Raw genomic sequence first — 18,107 nt, 5'->3', positions numbered from 1 at the left:
GCCCACTTCTTCAGATGACCAGAGTTTTGAGTTTAGGATGAGCAGACCCAAAATAAACAGGGGAGATGGGAGAAGGGGAAAGAAAAAAAGGAGGGGGCGGGACACAAGGAGCAGAGGTTATGAAAAAATAAAGGGAAAAACCGGAAGGCAGAAGGGTCATCAGTAAGCACCTGAAGATTGGCCAGTTAAAACAAAGCAGATAAGAATCAAAGTCAATGGGGAGGGGTGGTACTAACACAGGAATCTACACAAAGAGCTGTGCCCACGAAAGCTCATGATACCATCTACATGTTTTGTCAGTGCTACAATGACATCCAGGTTTTTTGTTAATGTTATATTAAGTATAAAGTAGGGCATTATTCAGCTTATTTAAAAAGGGGTAAAAATAAGCTGGATCTGATACAGCCATTCCAACTGGCTGCACTTTTAAGGCATTGAATCTACAGGCTTACAAGCAGACCAGCATATTTAATATTTAGCAGTCTTGTATGTCAGAGGCCAATATCTGAAACCGTGGGTAAATGAAGGATACGCTACACAGGGATCTCAAACTCCCAGCCTCTGGGCCAGTCACAGCCCAAACGATTGTGCAATCTTGCCTAGGACTCCCAGGGCTTGTCTATTACCGGCTCCCAAGTCCTGCCATCATTCTCTCCCTTTCCCCCCACATCTCCTACCATCACAGGGAGCCTACAGATGGTCACCTCATCTCAAAAAAGATATCTTGGCAATGGAAAAAGTTCAGAAAAGGGAAACTAAAATGGTTAAGAGTTTGGAACAGCTGCCATATGAAGAGAGATTAAGAAGACTGAGATTTTTTATCTTAGAAAACGGGAGACTAAGGGCAGATATGACAGAGGTCTATAAAATCATGACTGGCATGGAGAAAGTGAACAAGGGAAAGTTATTTACTTTTCCCCCCAACACAAGAACTAGAGGTCACCAAATGAAATTAATAGGCAGCAGGTTTCAAACAAACAAAAAGAAGTATTTTTTTCACATACCACATAGTCAACCTGGGGAACTCCTTGCCAGAGGATGTGGTGAAGAACTTTAACAAGGTTCAAAAAAGAGCTAGATACGTTCATGGAGGATAAGTCGCCTGTTTGTCAGAAGCAGGGGTTGGGCAAAAGGGATGGGATCACGTGATAATTCCCTGTTCTGTTCATTCCCTCTGGGTTCCTTGGCATTGGCCACTGTCAGAAGACAAGACACTGGGCTTGATGGACCTTTGATCTCACCCAGCAAGGCTACTCCTACATTCTTATGGTTGCACAGTCAATGCTCTGCTAGGTTTGGACGAATAATTCTCTGACAGCCAGTGTTTTTAGGCTCACCGACTCTACATCATGTTACCTACTGTTTCTCTCCTGGTGGGTAAGCATTTAAAGCTAAAGGTCAGCTCTCTGAGAACGTGTTTGCTGTGCATGTGAAACATGGGCCTTGATGGATTCGGTATCACGTAAACAACTGCCAAGGGCCAACGAAAAGGTGAGTCAGCCCGAGAGAAGCAAAAGCTAGTTCAGATAATGGGCTGGTTACTCCCTGTATTCTAGGCAGAATTAAAGGCCAGCAATGGCTCAGAGCTCAAAAGGAGGGAGAGGCTTTATGCTGGCCATAAAAGTCACATCCCCTGACCCTTGATCAGCCTACAGTCAGTTTAGCTCTGGGCAGGAAGTGTGTGTTAACCCTAAACGGGACTGAGGTGGGGAACAAATAGTAAGGTTCTTTTCCACCATTGTGGAAATGTTACAGCATTTTCCACCATTGTGTCTTTCCCAAGTGGACACGTGTGTAAACACGAGCTGAAGTGGGGACAAGTGGGACTTTACTGTCTAGCCTGGGAAACACTGTTGCTCACTCTGCTCGGTCTGTAGTACGTGGAAGACCGGAGCGCACCAGGACAGCACATTCAGCAGCACGGGTAAGGGTGTGGCATCCAAGGCAGCCAGTCCGCTTTGGAACACGCCACACTCTTTGCTGGAGTGGTGTGGTTTCCCCTTCCCTCCCAAAAATGGTTCTCAGCTTTCAAATTCACTTTTAAGCAACGATGCGGCTGCTCATTGATCTCTCTGCAGGCACAAATAAAGCCATTTCCGGGCATTTGTTGTGGCTCAATCGTTATTTCACCAGGCTGATTTTTAGTCTTTTAGGCCTTGATCCAGCAAAGTATTTAGGGTGAGATTTTCCAAAGCACCCGAGGCAGTTTGATGCCTCGTTCCCACTAACGGTCAATGGATATGGGGCACCCAAATCATGTAGGTGTTTTTGAAAATCTTATCTTTAGGCACATGCTTAATTCTAAGCATGCGTTTAGGTTTCACTGATGTTCATGGAATATAAGCACGTGCTTAAGTGGGTTGCCAGACTAGGGCCTTAGTTTATTTAAGAAAATAGTTTGAAAGAATGTATAATTTCACTGACAAAGTCTCCCACCCATATCTGTGCAAGGAACAATAGGACTACGTTGAAATCACAGCTCACGCGCGCTCTAAAACTTTACTATTGTTATGTAACACATAAGGCACAGGTCTTTTAAACACAAATGTTTGAATAGCTCTTTATTACAAGAACATTAGCACGGCCAGACTGGGTCAGACCAATGGTTCATTTAGCCCAGTATCCTCTCTGCTGACAGTGGCCAATGCCGGGGGCCCCAGAGAGAATGAACAGAAAAGAGCAGTTACCAGCTGATCCATCTTTTGTCCTCCAGTCTCAGCTTCTGGTAGTTATCCTCCTGTTTGTTTTAAACTTGCTGCCTATTTCACTGGGTGACCCCAGCTTCTTGTGGGATGTGAAGGATTAAATATCACTTCCTTCGTCACTTCCTTCACACCATTCATGATTTTATGGTCCTCCATCAGACCTCCTTAATTTTTACAAGCAGCCAAGAGTATGTCTACACTGCACACTACGCCCAGGTTGACTCAGGTTTGAGCCCACGCCTCCCTTTTGTCCACACCCCAATCAGTCTGACTCAGGGCACCCTGCACCCAGGATCCCACTAGACTCAGAAGGCTGCAGGGATCGTCACTCTGGGTCTCTTCCTGCCACACCAGCTCTCCTCAGGGCCAGCGCCTCTGCATGGCAGCCTAGTGGTAGGGCGCGAATCTCAGCCAGCCAATTTAATTAACTGGCTTCCTAGAAACCAACCTGCCAAAGCGGCGTGAAGCCTGATTTACCATACACGCTCTGAGCCAAAGCCCCGGCTGCGGTACACTGGCTTCAAAGGAAATTAAAAACCGTGCACCAGCGGCAGATCTAGGAACCCAGGGATCACTGGCCAATATCCCATCTCTGACAGGGGCCGGTTGTGGCTATTCCAGAGGAAGAAACCCTGCAGTGGGCAGTCACAGAATAGCAGCCCCCAGGGGAAATTTTCCTCCAGCCCCAGGAGTGAGGAGCGGGCTATTCCTGCAGTGGGAAGGTTGATACCTCTTCAAAGCCTTTTTTTTCATATTAATTATTCTAAATACTCTTTCCCTCTCTGGAGAGCCGAGAGCCAAGGCACGCTGCTCTCCCCCACCCCTGAGCACCCACTCTCCCTCCATCCATCCACACTCAGACACGACCACCTTAGTCACCCCTGGGAGAGCAGCTTTGGAAAGATGCTTTCCAGAGATTTCCCCAGCCGCGGGGCACTACTGCTAGCCCCTTTGCCGCCCCCTCGATGGCTCTCACATGTCAACGCTTTCCAGCCAGGCCGGCTGCCCTGTTTCTAACACCCCCAGCACAGCAAGGGGCGAAAAGGGGGAAATGGAGGGGGCATTTTTAAAGCATTTGTGTCTTCCTGGCCCTGCAAGAGGCAGTAGTGTCTAGCGGTTAGATGGGATGCCTGGAGACTGTTCCCCTTGATTCTGTTCCCAGCCAGGCAACCCCTGGCTCCATGGCCTTGGCAAGGCACAGGTTAATGTCTCTAGCTCCGCTCACGTACTTCAAAGGGGCAGTTCTGAGGCAGGCCTGTGTGCGGATGAAAGGCCCTTGAGAAGCGCTATTATGGCTGGATTTAGTAATGCATTAGCTGCCGGCCTGTTCCTTTGGGATTGGCCCACGCTCAGACTGCGCCGCATGGGCATTGCTGCCACTGCTAGCCGAGAATGTGAGTGCCTTCTGTTTTCCCCTGGAGCCCTCCTCCCGTCTCCAAGCGCATGGCCACGAGCTCCTGGCGGGCGCTAGAAGGGCTGTCCATGTCGCACGCCAGCCGCCTGCAAACAGGCGCCAGGCAAAAGGGACTGGCAGCGCCGCGAGGCGTCAGAGCGGTTATTTAGTTAAGGCAGATGAAAAAGAGGGCTGCCATTTCCACTGGAGGAGGCTGGCAGAGGCAAGGGAGCTCTGGGCCTCACTGGGCTGGCAAAACTCTTAATACAAATCCTCCCTTTCCAGCCAAATCCCCATTTCCCTGCAATGCAAAGTCAGGGGCCAAATCTAGACCAGGCCTGGGTTACCGTGAAGGCTGTGAGCTATTATTTACTAGTAGTACTAGTATGGGAGGCCGATCCCTGTTACACTAGGCTCCAGGTTTGATGAGATAACATGATCTTGGTAACTAATTGACCTTTCATTATCAGTGGGAATAGGTCAATGGAGGGATGATAGGAGTTACTATAGAGAACTTTCTGGGTGTCTGGCTGGTGAGTCTTGCCCACATGCTCAGGGTTTAGCTGATCGCCATATTTGGGGTCAGGAAGGAATTTTCCTCCAGGGTAGATTGGCAGAGACCCTGGAGGTTTTTCGCCTTCCTCTGTAGCATGGGGCACAGATCACAGCTGGAGGATTCTCTGCATCTTGGGGTCTTCAAAGTAGTTGAAGGCTTCAATATCTGAGATCTAGGTGAGAGGATTATTCTAGGAGGGGTGGGTGAGATTCTGTGGCCTGCACTGTGCAGGGGGTCAGACTAGATGATCATAATGGTCCCTTCTGACCTTAAAGTCTGTGAGTCTATGAGACAAGAGAAGTCTGACGACTGAGGGCACAGGTTAGAGGTGCCTTGACAAAGGTCGCACGGGAAGCCTGTGGCAGCTCTGAGACCTGAATCCAAGTCCTACGCTGGAGCCGTAACTCCATGACCAGCCATCCAAGCGGCTGCTTGTGTGACCCCAACAGGCAGAATCTCCCTGCGCCTTGGGAGCTTAGCCCATCCCCAGCAGCTGTGTTGTGGGCTACACTGCTGTCGTCTGCTCCAGCACACAGCACGTGCTGGCCGCTCCTGACACAGGCTACAATAGCTTGTCTGCCAATCCAGGAAACACAGCCCTTTGCCAAAGCAGGGGGCCCACAAAAACCTGCCTCTCCACGGCCAAGTGCAGGTCGCCATGAAGAGGTGAGGAGAGGGTGCGTTTCTGAGCTGGGATGCACACAGATGGAGTCTGTAACTCATGGAGGGAAGGGCAGATGCACCTTCTGTGCTAGTCTCTGGCGGGCAGGCCGCACGGCTCTGCTTTGCTGCACGTGCCGCTACTCCAGCGGTCCCTCAGCAGAGTTCCTCTTTGCCTGCCAGCCAGGCTGCGGAGAGTAACACGCTGCCACCATAATCAGTCTGAAAAGCTGTCCGCACCCGGGGTGAGGCGCAGACACTGACTGCATTTGAGCTGCGGAGGGGACGGGCTGACCTTTCCCGCCTTTTTTCTGAGGGCCGGGGGTCCTGTTCTCCCCCCACAAGAAGAAAGAGGGGATTGTCTCCCGCTGGCCTTTGCAGACCCTCCCTCTCTGGCCGCCTCACAAAGCGGTGGTTTATATCACTGCAGAGCAGATCAATGCAACTCGCACAGCAACAGTCTGCGGGGATGCAGAGAATTCCAGGGTTGGGGTTAAATGGATGTCACTGACTGGAAAGGCCCTTCTGGAATTTGAATGACACGCCAGGGACTGGGCCTTCGGGCTCTGCCAAGGCGGGTGGAGGCCATGAGCTCCCAAGCAAGATGAAGGAGCCCACCATGGAGTGACCCCGACATCCATGCTTTCCCTCCCCCCTCATGCACCACACGTCCGCCTGTGCCGGTAAACCTGGGGGGGTCTCATCCCAGTGTCATGGAGGCGCCAGTCGAGGTTAGGCTGAGGCGATTCGGGAAAGGGCCCGGCCAGAACTGCTGATCGGAGCCAGGAACAGCTGCCGGGATGCAAAGAAGAGATGGCACCGGGTAGGGCAGGTCAGTCAGACACGCAGAGCACAGGGCAGAAGGATAACTACAAAAATGGGACAGGAACGAGGAGTGCGCGGCCACGCGAGGGTAGCTAGCTAGTGGTGCTTGCTGCTGCACAGGAGGGTAGCTCCCCTAACAATGCAGCTGTAACCGAGCCGCGACTGTATGAGCCAGGGCTGTTCTGAGACGGGACTGGGGCTAGCAAGCTGTTGACAGGCGTTCTCTGGCCAACACCAGGGCCAGGCCTCAGTTGCTATGGGAGGCTCTCAAGCGCTAGTACATCCAGCACACAGGTGCTTACGGTCCTTCCTCTTCAGGTTCTTTCCCATTCCCTGAGAGTGTCAGCGGTTTTTCGCATTTGGAAGAAACAGGGGTGTGTCTAGACTACATGCCTCCTTCGACGGAGGCATGTAGATTAGCCAGATCGGAAGAGGGAAATGAAGCCGCGATTAAAATAATCGCGGCTTCATTTAAATTTAAATGGCTGCCCCGATCTGCCGATCAGCTGTTTGTCGGCAGATCGGGGGAGTCTGGACGCGATGCCCCGACAAAGAAGCCTTTCTTCATCGACACAGGTAAGCCTGGTTTCACGAGGCTTACCTGTGTCGATGAAGAAAGGCTTCTTTGTCGGGGCATCGCGTCCAGACTCCCCCGATCTGCCGACAAACAGCTGATCGGCAGATCGGGGCAGCCATTTAAATTTAAATGAAGCCGCGATTATTTTAATCGCGGCTTCATTTCCCTCTTCCGATCTGGCTAATCTACATGCCTCCGTCGAAGGAGGCATGTAGTCTAGACACACCCCAGGTGAAAATCAGTATGAACTGAAAGGAAGAGCAGTGGATGGGGGCGAGGGGAGGACCTGGCAGTTGGGGGTGGAGGGCAGAGTGCCCAGGGACAAGGGGGAGACAGGAGAAGGGAACCCCAGTTAGCAACTGAAGAAGCCGTCCTCTCCCGTGGGGATGTTGCGGCAGCAGTGGTGGGTCTCGGCTGTGGGTTCCAGTGCCCTCCTCACAGAGAGGGCCATGCTGAAATCCAATGGGGACTCTGAGAGGGGAGCTGGGTCCTAAATTGCCAACAGCATTTGCATGGAAGACTAGCTTTCCCTGGGGGGTTTGCAGAGACAGCTGGTAAAGCCCAGACGCAAAAGGGCCCTGCTTACACGTCACCCCGCCCACTCCCCTGGGATGAGAGTCTGGCACCCTGGGGAGAGACGGGTTTTATTTTGAGGCTCCAGCCACAGGACGTGGGTCTGGGTTACAGAAGGTGCGTTGGCCTCTCATTTTTAAAGGCCTGCTCCCTTAGCCAAGGAACCACCAAGCCCAGGCCGCAGCTCAACACTGGGACAAGGAACCCGAATACGGCCAAAGGTTAAAACGAGGAAGCAGGAGGACACCCGGCAGAGAACACTTCTCCTCAGGTGTCTGCAAAGTCAGTGGACGCTGCACAGAGGATCTCTGCCTGTCCTCAGCCGGCCCCCAAGGCCCCAGGCCGTGCTCAGCCTGGCCACCGCTCAGCAACCCGCCCGAGCCCTCCAAGAAGGAGGCGAGGGAAGCTCTCACTCACCAAGGGCCCCACTCACAAAGTGCCCAGCCCCACTGATAGGCAGCTGTCTGAACAGCTACAGGAAGAGCTGGCTGGCTGCTCTACCTGCTCGCCTGAGCCCTGCCCCCAGTCTATTCCCACCCTCCTCACCCTGGACCCTTTGCTACTCTCAGTCCCTGCTTTCCAACATCGCTCCAGGTCCCTGCTCTTATGGGCCTGACTCCAACCCGGGCTCTGGCTCCAAGCACCTGACCCCAGCCATTAGGCATGACTGCTCATGCCTCGGTCCCTGCCCCGGGTCAGGTTCCGCACCAGGCCCTGAGGAGCCAATGGTTTGCTTAGGAGGCACTATCGTCCAGTGGCCTTAGCAGCGGGGAGAGGAGCAGTTCAGCACTGCCACTGTCAATCTTTGGGAGCCACCTCCCACCCCCCCTTGGTTAGTGCAGCTGCACAGTGGGGCTAATAATACTTGCCAGCTGCCTAGCACAGGTAGCAACACGGGTCAGGGCAAGACAATATTAAAGGCTAGTTTGGGAAAGTGGTGGTAACCTACTGACGGACCTTCTGGCAGCCAGCTGAGTCCTGCCAAGGACTGGCAGGGGTGGGCAGCTTGTGACAAGCAAGTCCCTTATGCCGGGTGCCTTGTAACAGCTGGATCACCTTGGGCACCGTGGAGCACCTGGCCAAGTAGACATCCTTGTGCACATGCTCAGTGTCCCTCGCAGAGGACAGCACCCCCTGTCTCCTATTGCCTCTTGGCTTTTCCCTGCAAGCCGTGGCCAGGCCCGAGGGCGTGGCTTGTCACACGAGCGCACGTGAGCACCGTTTGGCACGGGATGGCTGCTGCCCAGTGGCCCCTGTGCTTTGGACGGGCTGGTTTGTGGTGTGAGCAAGACCTCACAACTCCCCCGGAGCCACTGACGGTGACTGTTTCCCGCCTGACCGAGAGGCGCTAGGAACAGCACATTCGTTGGGTCACTGTGACGGAGCTTGGCTTGTTTCTCACCGGCGCAGCCGCTGCCCTGCTGGGCTGTCAGAACACTGCCCTTTAATAACCAATGCCTCAGAAGGCAAGTCGTGCTTCTCACGGCCCTGAGATCTATCTTTACCCAGCATGCAAAGTCTGCCTGGCAGCAGGGCTCAGAGAACTATACAGCGACGCGATATCAGAATCACAAAACACAGTCATGTAGGCACTGCTGGGGGGGAAATCTGGATCTAAGTCTTCTTCCGGCTTCCTTTCTGCCAGGCAAGAGCTTAGCAGCAACACAGAGACGTACGCAGCAGTACCTGCCAGCTAACGGGTGTGTCCATGACCCAGGCTGTCAGCCCTCTGCAAGGCCTCTGAAGGGGTCGGAATGATACTCTCCTGCAAGTGCTCCCCATCCATATTCCAATCCCTCCAGGTGACATGGGGACGAGCCCACACGTGTCACCAGAGTGGCAGGGAGGTCCCTGAGTCTAGCCTTACAATAGAGAGCCATTTCTTAGGGCTAATCTGCACTAGACATGCTACAGCAGTGCATCTGGTGACGACAGCCTGTTCGGAGGAGAGAGAGCTCTCCAGTTGGCAAGGGAGCCGACAGCCTTGCCGGGTGCCTGGGCAAAGAGGGAGAGGCCAGCTCTGCACTCTAAGAAGGGGCGGGGCCTCAGAAAAAGGGGAGGGGCCAGGAAGCCAGTCCTCAGTGCTGCCTGGAGCGAGCTCCCTGGTGCTCCAGTGGTGATTTAAAGGGCCCAGGGCTCCGGGTGCCACCACCACAGGCCCTTTGAGTCCCTGGGCAGCTGTTGGTTGTTGGTGGGCCTGTCTATTGGCATAATGAAGCCACCTCTGCAAGAGGCTCTAGCTATGTCAGTTTATGTGGCTTAGCCACGGCCTTGAGCGACATAAGTCATAACCTGCAGTGTAGACCAGCCCTTTGTCTGCATCAGGCAGCAGCATGCTCCCTTGGGGACCCCTGCACCCAGGCACCGAACCCCACCGGGCCCTGCCGTGAGAAAGCCAGACACTCATTGTTATTGCTCTGTCAGCATCTCTGCCTCTCATGCCGGACTCCGATCACCGGTGACGTGGCGGAGAAGGCTCTGCCTGGAGTCCCCCGTCAGGTTTTCCTGAATATTCTCACCGAGGGCCACTTCAGGGAAGGCTGAGGTACCGGGAAGGGAAGAGAGGCCATGGGACTGGGTGAAGGAACCCGGCCTAGCTCTGCCTCAGTCTGCGATGGCATTTGGATTCCTGTCCTGCAGCCAGAGATAAGGAGAGGCCAAGTGGGGGCAGATGACATGATCTCTGAAAGCCGCCTTTCAGCTCAGCACAAGGCATCCTCTGTGCAGTCCGAGGGCTGCTCCGACTGAATGAAATAACTCTCCGGCTCTTTCGCCACACCCCCTGGGCAGTGGCATCTCCCCAGCCCATCGTTCTGCAGGGAAGAGATTAAATATCAAGAGGCATTGAAATGCAGTCAATCAGGCCAGGCAATTTGCCAGAGTGTCAGGGGAGGGGTTGGAGAGGAGAGACAGGAACTTAAAGTTCGTGGTTTAAAACCCAGTAAGGAGGTGAGAATTCAGTCTCACTCATTCTCCACAACTTATTCAGCCCTGAGGAGCGAGCGTAAAATCTCTCCCCGGCCCCTGCATCTTTCTCTCCCTCCTAGGAGCAGAAAGACTCTTCCAAGTATATGCAGCAGCGTTTGAGGAAGAGGCAACTCTTACAAGAGAAAGAACTAAGCAGGGAAGACAGAGACATCCCCTGGACCCCACAAGCCCAGCTATTGTGCACGCCAACGGGGATCTACCACAAAATAATTTTAAAATGGAAGGAGGCACCCAAGTCTCATTGGCTACCAATGGGAGGGAATAAAATACAGGACTATGTAGCACTTTAAAGACTACCAAGATGGTTTATTAGATGATGAGCTTTCGTGGGCCAGACCCACTTCCTCAGATCAAATAGTGGAAGAAAATAGTCACAACCATATATACCAAAGGATACAATTAAAAAAAAGTGAACACATATGAAAAGGACAAATCACATTTCAGAACAGAAAGGGGATGGGGGGGGGATGTAAGTGTCTATGAGCTATTGGTATTAGAGGTGATAATTGGGGACGCTATCTTTGTAATGGGTAAGATAATTAGATTGTTTATTCAGACTCAGGTGTAAAGTGTCAAATTTAAGCATGAATAACAGTTCAGAGGATTCTCTTTCAAGTGAAGTCTTAAAAGGCTTTTGAAGCAGGATGCAGGTCATTGAGACAATGTCCTTTCTGGCTGAAATGGCAAGAAACTGTTTTTTCTTTGTGATCCTGTCTAAAGTCTGTTTTGTGGGCATTGATCCTTTGGCAAAGTGTCTGAGACGTTTGTCCAATGTACATAGCAGACGGACACGTTTGGCACATGATAGCATAGATTATATTTCTGGATGCGCAGGAATATGTGTTCTTGATCTTATAACTCACTTGGTTAGGTCCAATGATGGAATCAGCAGAGTGAATATGTGGACAAAGCTGGCAACGGGGTTTGTTGCAAGGGAAGGTACCAGGGTTGGTATGTCCTGTGGTTGCTGGTAAGAATCATCTTGAGGTTAGGTGGTTGTCTATAGGAGACTATGGGTCTGTCTCCCAGAGCCTCTTGGAGTTTAGTATCTCGTTCCAGTACTGTATAGGCTGTAGTTTATTGATAATGTGTGGGCACTTAACTTCCATAGAGGCTCTGGAAAATCCCATCTAGTATTTGTACCCCAGTCTCTGGCCTTCCAGCAGGGTTGGGACTTTGCCCAGGTGATTGGTCCCATCTGTGGACACTTCATGGACCACGCACCTCAGCCATGCAGAGCAACGGAAAGAACGCAGCTCCTCCTTCCTGCTGCAAAGGCACCATCCCCCTCCATGTCAGCTCCGTGTTCAGCACTCAGTGCTGTCTCTGGTGCAACCTAGGGCTCGGGGGAAGTAGCCAGTGAAGAGAATGTGAGCATAAGGCCAGAGAAACTGAAGGGCGTCGGGGCAGCTTTGTTAATACTACTACTAATTATGTGTCGTGCGGTAGGGCCCGGCTCCCCATTCCTGGACCAGCACCTCACTCTGATAGCTGCTGCACAAAGAGCCCCAAAAACCGGTCGCTACCCCTCGGAACTAGGGTCTGGGACGCCCCTCCCGCAACCCCTAACTACTGCCTGAGCCACTGGGGAGTGAGAGAAGCAACAGATTGCTGGAGATTAAATGGTTACTACAGCAACCAGAGCTGGTAAGAATCTACCAAAAAAATAACCCCAACACATGCACAAATAGTTTCTTTGACTGTGTATCAGGCTCAGGAAGGAAGTGGGACTCGGTAAGAGATCGGAATAGAGGCTGGGCTATCATATGACACTGCCTTTCGGAGAGAAAACCACAGATCTGAGAGAGAGAGAGAGAGAGAGAGAGAGAGAGAGAGAGGAAGTTACAAGGAAGGCTTTGAAGACAGCGGAGGAAACCCTAACCGCAAGCTGAAGGTGGGGCCGCTATCTACACTCATCCCGAGTGGCTCGTGAAAAGTGCAGCCAAAGCATTGAAGCTCGGGGGTGGCACAAGGGGAGCCCCCTTCTCCGTAAACCAGCCGGCCTGCCGCCAGACCCACCCCGCCAGCTCTCCGCAGAGCCTGGATCAAGCATCTCCGAGGCAGGGCTGGGCACCCGCAGCTCAGCCAGCACCACCCAGGAGCGGGCCAATGCCATGCACGTGGCTTCCCTCCCAGTCCCCAGGTGCCAGGATGCCAGCTGGTCCCGGTCGGTGCCACGTCATTGACGCCAGCTGGTTTGGAGGATGTGGCCAGATGTGACTAGGCCCCATTCGATTGCACCTCGCTGGTGCCCCTGCCACTAGTTTGCTTCATGCAGCTCGGGCTCCCTTAGGCCAACATGTCCCCTTTTATTGTACTCGTGAGTCAGTATCTTCACCCTGCTTAAGGCCACTGAACCGAAGAGAACTTGACTCTAACAGAGCGCTGTCAAACTTCTTTTCTCATGGCCCAGTAGAAGAAAATTGTGGATACCCACGACCCAGCATAATTGGACTGGCTTGGGGGCTCTAGGGGGGGCTGAGGAGGAGAGCTTTGGGGTGCAGGGCTCTGCCATTGGGGGGGGGCAGGGCGGGGACAGGAGGGGCTCCTGATCAGCGGGGGTGGTAAGACAGCTTCCTGACTCGTCTGGCACTGCAGACCATGCTGCACCCCAGAAGCAGCCAGTTCTCCACTAATGGGAGTGCAGAGCTAGTGGTTGGGGCAGGGGGGGTACACAGAGCCCTGTGCGCTCCCCCCCACACACACACATGGAATCCAGGCCTGTTGCCGGCCGCTTCTAGGGCGCAGTGCAGTCTGTGGTTACAGGACAGGCAGGGAGCTGCCTTACCCCCCCCCCCCCCCCCACTGCTCACCTGATCCCTCTGCAGCAACGAGACCCAGCGCCCCACATTCCACCCCTCAGTCCTGGGTCACGCCCCGTCCTTGGGAAACCACTGCTCTAAAAAGACTTCAGCATAGGCCTGAGGCCAACACTCCAACCCAGATCCCCAGCAGGGAAATGTATCGGGGGAGCTTTCTCACGCGACGTGGGCAATAGTACAACTGGAGCCAAAGTTCATCAGATGCTCTCTGTGTTCAGCCGGCACACATGAAACCCAGATGGCAAACTGCTTCAGGCGCGGGAGAGCGTGATGCACATGCAGCCAGGGCCCTATTTCAGTGTATCAGACCCCATTCTGGCATTCTGCACCCACGTCAATTTCCAGCAGCATCAGTAGGCTTGGAGTCTGGCCCGTTCAACACACAGGAAGTCTCCTTCTTGCTGTGTGTGTGCACATCCCCACCACAGCACGCATGTCACGCCTGGCACTAGAAGAAGCCACTCGGTGTCTCACAGACAAACCACTGCTCCGGCGGAACTGTTAACCCTTGTTGTTATGCGTGAGGTCATTGTGAGTGGGTCAGGTCTGGTATTCGCTTTCTTTGGGGCCTCCTTCGCCTGGAACTTTCCTTGGAGTTCTTTCAGGGTGGCCCATCTCCAAGTCGTGCATGTGGCTGAACGGAGGCGAAGCATTTCACCCAGCCGCTTCGTATAGTCACAAACAAGGGTGTTCGCCAAGCAATCGGAATGCCACACTTTCGCTCCAGCTAGAACTCTCAGACTATGTCCATGCTACTGGTTTTGCCGGTAGGGAGTATGCTAATGAAGTGCTCATTAGCATGTGTCATGCTGTCATTAGCATAGTCTCTGCCCAAGGCTTTTTGCGCGAGAGGTTTTTGCGCAAAACCAAGCTGTGTAGACCGATCTGTTTTGTGCAAAAACTCCCTTTTGCGCAAGATCCTTCTGCCTCAAAAAAGGAGGTATACAGATCTTGCGCAAAAGGGAGTTTCTGCGCAAAACACGTCCGTCTACACTGCTTGGTTTTGCGCAAAAAGCCTCAGGCGGAGAATATGCTAATGACAGCGTGACAAATGCTAATGAGTGCTTCATTAGCATACTCTCTGCTGGCAAAACCCAGTAGTGTGGACGTGGCTTCAATGCATCCAGTCCAAGAATGGGGTGGGAGGTGGGAAGGTTTGGCTTTAGCGCTTTGCTTGGGCTCTTTTCAGTTAAAATCCTGGACCCCTTTACAGCTGATGAAAGAACCAAAGGGGAAGTGGAGGGGACTGAATGCAATTCAATCACCATACCTTTCAAATAGAAGATCAAGAGGCAATGTGAGGTATACAGATCCCTGAAAAACTACCAGATCCACAGCAGGCATGCTACTGCAGGGAAAGCTTTACCATCGGGGGATCCTTGTCGCTTCACGCACAGAACGCGTCCGTGCTTATTACTTGTTGGAGCGCTGTACGGGAAAGGAACAGAGCATCTGGAAGAGCACCGGCTGAAAGCGTCACCCAGGCACAATCAGGCGGGAATAGCTGAGCCAGCTTCAAAGCGTGTGAAGAAGGGGCACACAGCAGAACGAAGGACCACTGAGCCAACGGTCCCCCTCAGGCCTTTGCAGCAGTCAAGTCTGACAGACCATCCGAAACCAGCAGATTTTTGCCGTGGGCTTGCGGTCGCTAACTGAATAGCCACAAAGGGGCACCAAGAGTCACTGGGCATTTCTGAGCCCAACGGCTCTGCAGGGTCCGTTGTCTTCAGTCCCCCTCGCAGGGGAGCTGGACGAGCCCTCTGACCAGCGTGCGGCCAGGCTCACGTTTACCCTCATAGCTAAGACATAGAATCACAGAACCATAGAGCTGGAAGAGACCTCAGAGGCTCATCCAGTCCAGCCCCCTGCCCAAGGCAGGACCGATCCCAATTAAATCAACCCGGCCAGGGCTTTGTCAAGCCGAGACTTAAACACCTCTAGGGATGGAGACTCCACTGCTTCCCTAGGTAACCCATTCCAGTGTTTCACCACTCTCCTAAGGAAATAGTTTTTCCTCATCTCCAACCTAGACCTCCCCCACTGCAACTTGAGACCATTGCTCCTTGTTCTGCCATCTGCCACCACTGTGAACAGCCTCTCTCCAGCCTCTTTGGAACCTCCCTTCAGGAAGTTGAAGGCTGCTATCAAATCCCCCCTCACTCTTCTCTTCTGCAGACTAAACAGACCCAACTCCCTCAGCCTCTCCTCATAGGTCATGTGCTCCAGCCCCCTCAGCATTTTGGTTGCCCTCCGCTGGACCCTCTCCAATGCGTCCACATCCTTTCTGTAGTGGGGTGCCCAGAACTGGACACAATACTCCAGATGTGGCCTCACCAGAGCCCAATGAAGGGGAATAATCACTTCTCTGGATCTGCTGGATCTCCAGCACCGCTCCTCCAGCCAGCCGCCCATGCCTTCTCAGAACAGTCCGTTTCAGCAGTGGGGTGGCCCGACTTTAGAGTCCATTTGGGGCTATCTTCTCACCACGGGAGAAGCCCAAAGAGAAGGCTCACTGCCTCTGCACCTCCCAGGCAGGCTGCCCCAATCCCGGGCAAGATGGAGGAGCTACAAGGTAGACTCCACAGCCGTTCAGTCCTCAGCCTAGGAATCTGAATGCCTGTCGCCAGCCCCTTTCCTAGAGCTCACCAGCCCTGCGATTGTCACAACAGTCAGGGAGAGGTGGGCCACAGCTGCTTTTAGCCAAGCAGCCCTTCCCCCACCCCCATACCGGTGGGGTTCGGAGGAAACAGAACCTGGAACTGAAGCAAGGCAAAAAACCCGGCTGATGCGGTTTTGCACACTCTGACCCCCAGGGCTTGCCCAGTACGAGGTTGGGCCAAACCCACCAAAACTGGCACCGCCCTCTTGGATGCACGATTTGCCTTTCCAGTAAATCAAAATGAAAAAGAAACCCAAGCCTGGGCCTAAGGGGAATCTAGCGATCGCCTATGAGGCTGAGGAGAGAGCGGGGACAGACAGAAACAGGCAGTGACTGGCTCACATGCTCAGGGCCTGACGGATCACTGCTCAGGAAGGAATTTTTACCTCAGGTCAAAATGGCAGTGACCTTGGGGTGAGGGGCCCCTTCCTCTGCAGCATGGGAGTGCGGGTCACTTGCCAGGATTATCTCTCACTTAATCATTTTCCTGCCATTGGTGCACCTGCCCTCCTCCCCCAGTGCTCTGCCTGAGGCTCAGAGTCGGACTCCCTTTGGCTGCGCGGTTTAGCATCTGGGTGCGGGTGCCCTGTGATATGTGGGAGGTCAGACGAGATGACCTGTGATATATAAGAGGCCCCTTCTGGCCTAAAACTCTATGACTCTTCATGGCAGGAGCAGGCCGAAGGCAGTGCTCTGGCTCTCCTGGCGGAATTAAGCAACAGGCCACCAACCTACTACGCTAAGGAAACACCTCAAAGCAGCCGTTCCAGCAATCGGCATGCAAAGGGGGCAGAGCCTCCTTCATGCCCTCAGCAGTGGCTGACGGTGGAGGTAGGGTTCAGGTGTGAGTAGGAACCGTCCGTGTCGAGCCAATCCAGATAAGCTCCAAGGGACAGAGGTCGGTAGCGAGGCCATGAAGGAACGGAGTGGGAAACGGAATTCGTGATCACAGCGAGAACCCCGGGAAAGCAGGGAAGGATTCAATGCAAATGGACGGGAAAGAAACAGAAGAGCAGAATTTGGAGCCGTTTCCCAAATCAAGGAGGGAACGAGACCAGTGTGACAGGGGAAATGGCAAAGGGCGTTCGGAAAGGAGAGAGCCGCAGTTTGTACCTTCCAAGGAGTCTGATGGTTAATTCCATTTTGCCCCATCCTCCACACCCAGCTTATCAGCAGACCTCTCCACAGGGCCATAAAAAGGCGGACAGGACAGGAAACTGCTCTGCAGTTGCCTGACACCAGTAATTTCATATGGGCCAGGAGCAATTCAAGACTCACGTGTGACCTTGCCTGCCCTGGTGAGGAGGAATTTTGCAAATCCATGGAGGTAATGACACCACTGAATGTCCTACACTCATCAAATCAATGAGTCGATAGGCTGCACTGGACATATGGGATCGAGGCTGGGCGTGAGCCCTCCGTACCAGGGAGGGCTAGGGTAAAAATCGTATTTAAAACTGCTTCCCCATTTCACCCATGCTACAACTGCTGGACCCAAAGAGATGGGTAAATTCCATTCTCGTTTCACTGCATCTCAGAGCACGAAAGAGCATTTAAACCGACGGAGGAGGCATCCAGTGGATAGGACGCATCAGGACCCCTGGGATCTAGTCTGAGCTTGGCTACTGAGAGAGAGGAAGGGTCTCTGTGCCCCTGTTTTCCCGATAGACGGTCTTGTTTACATGGAAGGGGAGCTCTTCAAGACATCGATCGCCTCTTATGGGCATGTGCCGCGTCCTGCACAATGGGGCTTGTCTGTCAGTTCCCGCTGTTTCTCACAGCCTAACATAACGCTGTCTTGTTTGCGTTTCCAGCACCGCCCGAGGCTTGGAAATAAAACGATGTGAACACACCAGACTTCGTTGTTCTCAACTTCATAAGCTCTTTCCACCTCAGAGTAGGTTTTGTGGGGCAAAATAACCCCCATCCCTCCCCCGTCCCACATTTTTCTGGTTCTAGAAAACGGTCACACTAGGATGTATCTGGACGTAGTTAAGGAGACATAATCAAAGCCAATGGGCCCAAACTTGAACCTGCACCATGAACAAGACCCTCTTGATGCCCGTGAAATCTCTCAGTCCCCTCCCAACTAAGTGCTTGCAGCGCGACTCCCCTGCCAAGCGACAGGCAAACGGCAAACCCAGGATGCTAGGCCTGCTGGGAAAATCCGGGCTGACGTGCCCAGGTGATTTGGACACTCAGGTACCCATTCACTGCAATGGAAACAGGGCATCAATGCAGCAGCCTAGAAAGCCCCTGCCGGTGAGGCTCACGTGGACAGCGCCGTGGGGCAGAGCAATTCAGAAAGCTTTGTGCAGCCACATTTGGCAGAGGGGAGGATCCGTGGCA

The sequence above is a fragment of the Pelodiscus sinensis genome, chromosome 11 (genome assembly GCF_052426305.1).
Source record: "Pelodiscus sinensis isolate ZL-2025 chromosome 11, ASM5242630v1, whole genome shotgun sequence".
Lineage (NCBI taxonomy): Eukaryota > Metazoa > Chordata > Testudines > Trionychidae > Pelodiscus > Pelodiscus sinensis.
This window is presented reverse-complemented; position numbering follows the sequence as displayed.